Below are 4,654 nucleotides of genomic sequence, written 5' to 3' on the forward strand. Positions count from 1 at the left end.
TTCTTATCATATCCCATGATTAGCTATAAAACTTCAATAGATTTGTAGAAATAATTATTTATTCTTTTACTTTCATTATTGCAGCAACAACAAAGTCCAGTGACTGTCATTCCTCATCAAATGCTAACACCAGGCAACCTTAGAAATACTTTGGAGTTTGTATTCTACTTATTATTGTACTGCTAATGTTTTAACTAGACTATGATTTAGACCTTATGCTCTATTAGAATGTTTTAGATCTTATGCTTGATATTAGGACTGAGGGTATGATGATGATATACTATGTTGTCATCATTTTGACAATAGACCTTATACACTTTTTGAGTCAGATCTTTGAACACCTGATTTTGAGTGAGAATATCTGATTGAGTTTCCTTCAATTGGAAATGAGTTTGATGCAAATACTTTTATATTGTCAATCATCAGAAATTATTGCCTTCACTTTAAGGATTCTGAATCAATGACATTTAATTGAAAGTTATTTGAATGACTTTCATTTTATTCAAAAAGTGGATCCAAGTTTCTCAAGTACATTACATTGGTCTATGTTGTTGGTCTTTATTCTGAAACAATTTGGAATGTATCATTGCTTAATGTTCTTTATGTAGTTGTCCATCTTGTGTGAATCTTTTACAATCTTTTACAATCTTGATAAAGACCTGCGTTTGGCCAGTAATTGTTGCTTCCCTGTAGCTGTATTTCATAGTTAGTCGTGTTGCTTACAGTTATTGGCTATAGTTCCTATGTTTCACCAAAGATAGGCGCCCGATATTAGAAAAAGAAAGAATATCGTATTTTACTATCTAGCATTATTTTTTGTTCCTATGTTTCACCATACTTGAATTAACACCAACCTGTTTGTTGCTCATGACTGATAGCCCGAGACAAATGACAGACAACTAGTTATATTTTAACTTCTGGCAGTGTTACCCCACTCCTTAAGCATAATATTTTGGAAGTTAGATTGTTGGTATACTCTGATTTTTCTCCTTTGTTAGTTATTAATAAATTAATAAAGTGCTAATGGTGTGTTATGTCAATATGCAAAGGTGTGTCCAAAGCGTGACACACTCAAAGAGTGGTTGACTCCTCTGTATCTTGATTTAGTTCCTTAGATAAACACATCTTTGTCATATGCCTTTTATAGCAGCATTACACTGTTTTTCTTCCAGAAAACTATTCGAATTATTAGTTTGATCCTTTATCACATATGGTTGAATGATGGCATATTCTTGGTTTTGTGGAGCATTTTAGGGTGAGTTCTTTGTTTGGATTAATTTTTTCTCGGCATTGTCAATAATATGGTTTTTTTTTTTAGTTTCTATGAAGTTTTGTATGGATTTTGAGTACACTAAATAAAAAGAAAGTTTTGCTTAATGTAACCTTGACAGTTATTGTTTTAACCTTTTATTTTCCAAAGCACATTGTCAAGAGTCAAATGTTTTTGAATATAGGTCATTCTTTTTAATCACTTATCGATCCTTTTTAATATATATAATATATAATAATGACATTATTCCAATTATTTAAAAAAAATTATATCATTTTATTAAATTAAAAATAAAAAGTATTTGCATCCTAGATTGATCGAGGTTACCCATTATTAAATTTTTTAAATTCTTATACATAGTGGCAATTGTAAGTGCCACTAAATTTTTTAATTCTTAGACTTCAAACGGTTCAATTTTTTAAATTCCAAGATTTACTGGCGGTTACAACCGCCGCCAAATATTTTAAATTCCTAGATTTACTAGCGATTACGATCGCCATGAAAATTTTTTAAATTCTTTAAATTCCTAATTTTACTGGCGGTTGCAAGTGCCGCTAATTTTTTTTTGTTTTAAAAAATAAAAGATGATTTAGAGGCGGTTAAAACCAACGTTAAAATTTTTAGTGGCGGTTATTCCGGCAATTACAGTAAACCGGCATTATGATGACTTTGTGGCGCTAAATTCGGTGGTAGTTAATTAACTGACGGTAGAGAAAATTCAAAATTTTAGTAGTATTTTAAGCAATTGGTTCACAAGATTGGACTCCGTCATCTTAATGATGTAATTTCCTAGTAAGGTTTTAACGAGACACATTCTTTTACCAATGGACACCCAATGGGGAGTGTTATGAATTAATGGTCGTCCATTAATTTGATACAATTACTCATATGATTGATATGACTGATACTCATATGATTCATTAAACTTTTTGTAAATATTTGTATTAACTATTGGATTTGTATCCATTATGGGTTACCATGTTGTATCTTTAAATATGTCTCTTCTTATAAGTAATAAGATACATAGAAAAGTTGTTCCCTATTCTATCATTCTCTATTCTTTATTCTTCGTTCTATTCTTCTCTCTAATATTAGCTTTATTTTAAAATAAAAATTATGTTGAATAAATATATTATGTGCTCGATAAACATTAATTAGACATTATACGCAATTTTTCACTTTATTACTTTTACTAAATATGTTATACAATCTATTTTATTCTTTTATCTTATGAATATAGAGTAATGATTTTATAAAATTATACTTTTGAATATAAGAAAGAATAAACTTCTAAATTATATTTATAATATTTTAAATATTGATTTAGTTCAATATTATCTTAAAATAAATCAAGTGGTATAGCTTTTAAAAAGATATAACATATACTTTTATGTTAATTAATAAATCATAAAAATAATTCTCAATATTAATTTTTAATTATTTATAGCATAACGTTCGTAAACCCCTTTTTCCTTTCAGCTTTATAGGTGTTTGGGCCTAGCCTATCGTGGGCCTAAGGCCAGCCAAGTAAGGGGACCACTACCCCTTTCCAGCCCCTAACCCCCATGCATTCTGTCTCATTTGCAGAAATCATATTCTCCCTCCCCTTTTCTTTCCTCCAGTAAGAGTTCTGTTAGGGCACAAAGATTCACTCCTCTCCATTTGGGTATATTGTTCTGGTTAGGGTTTAACCTTTTACGTTCGTTTTGTTCTGTTGTTCACATTTCTAGCTCGTTGTTTGAATTCTTAGAGCTATGGTACCCCTTGGTTTCGTACTTGGTGGCGTTTGCTAGCATCTAAGAAGGTAAGGGAAGCTAGGTTCTTCTTCGCATTTTTGAAATATGTGGTTTGTTTTACTTTCTGTTTTATGCTTAAATGATTGGAAAATGTTAGTTTTAGTATCTTTCTAAGTTAGGGGTTCAAATATTCATGAAACTGTGATGTTTGACGTCTTTTCTCGTATTCAGATGCATCACACAGTCGCTGGGCGAGTTCTTTGGCTTGCTGGGCGACTGTATATTTTTCTGATATGGGCAGTTTTAGTAAAATTGACTTTCCTGACTCATTAACCGTTGGATTGAGCTCAAATTTTGACATTTTGTTAATAACATGCTATTTTATGGTTTGACCGGTTGGATCATCGATTAGATGTCTGTAGCTTGAGAAATGTGTCACGCATTACTGCAGCGATTTTGGTTTTGTGATAATAAATTTTCTTAGGAATTTTGGTATAAGAATTATGGTTGTGTGTTGTGCTTGATTGTATGGAATTGTAGGTACTTAAATATTGGCAATCATTTATTTAGGATAAATACTATTTTGTGATATATGTATGTCTTGGTATGCATTTATAAAGTATGAGATTAAATGAAATCTTGTTATGTTGAGTATGAAATGGAAAACATGATTTGTTTGATTAGTGATGGATTGGCATGAGACTTGAATGATTGAGATTGTATGTGGAAATTGTTGGTAAAAGAGTTTCAAGGGAAACTCTTTGTAACATCACGAATGGATATTACGGATTTAAATATTAAAATAGAGAAAATATAATTAAATTGCATTTACTGAAATATCATTTCCCAAAATGCAGGAAATTTTAAAACTCTTATTTCTTTCACAATAAACCAAAATTCATAAGTATAAATAAGATTTTAATTATCCAAAAGTCCAAAATATTCCTAATTACAATTTATTTGAAGCATAAAAACTTCATAAAAGTTCTGATAAAATCTTCTCCCAAAACCAGCCCCGCTCCGTCTCTAGGCCTCACCAGATCCACCTGAAATAACATCTGCTCCCGTGTACCGCGTACACGATCATCGCCAAACACAAGCAGATAGGGTAAGCTAACAAATAACACATATATATAAATATTGCAAAGTTATATATATATATATATATATATCACATAATCACACCAATATTGCACAGTTATGATGAGTCGAACCTTGACTCACATTCAATACTTAAATTTTGGGAATTTAATATTATTTTTGCGCTTAAAAATTGTATTTAGTTGCATACTATATTATTGGATATTATTGAGTTTAATAATGCAACTGTAATTTAATTTAGGTCCTTAAGAGTGTAATTAATGAATATTTTAATTCTTAAATTAAGTCCCAAAATAGGAATTTTGGAAAGGAATAGTTCAAGTACCAAATGTACCCCCAATTCTCATGTTTACACCCCCTTTTTCCAATTGGAATATCAATTTCTAAAAAAAACATTTATGGAGCTAACTGCACCCCTCTTTTCAGGTTTACACCCGCTTCTGTAATTTACTTTCATTTTTTTTGTTCTGCACCCCTCCTTTTTACTAAGCTGCACCCCTAATGTCACTTAAACTCTAGTCGACCAGATTTCGCCACATGGCAATCC

The sequence above is a fragment of the Vigna unguiculata genome, chromosome 4 (assembly GCF_004118075.2).
Source record: "Vigna unguiculata cultivar IT97K-499-35 chromosome 4, ASM411807v1, whole genome shotgun sequence".
Classification (NCBI taxonomy): Eukaryota; Viridiplantae; Streptophyta; class Magnoliopsida; order Fabales; family Fabaceae; genus Vigna; species Vigna unguiculata.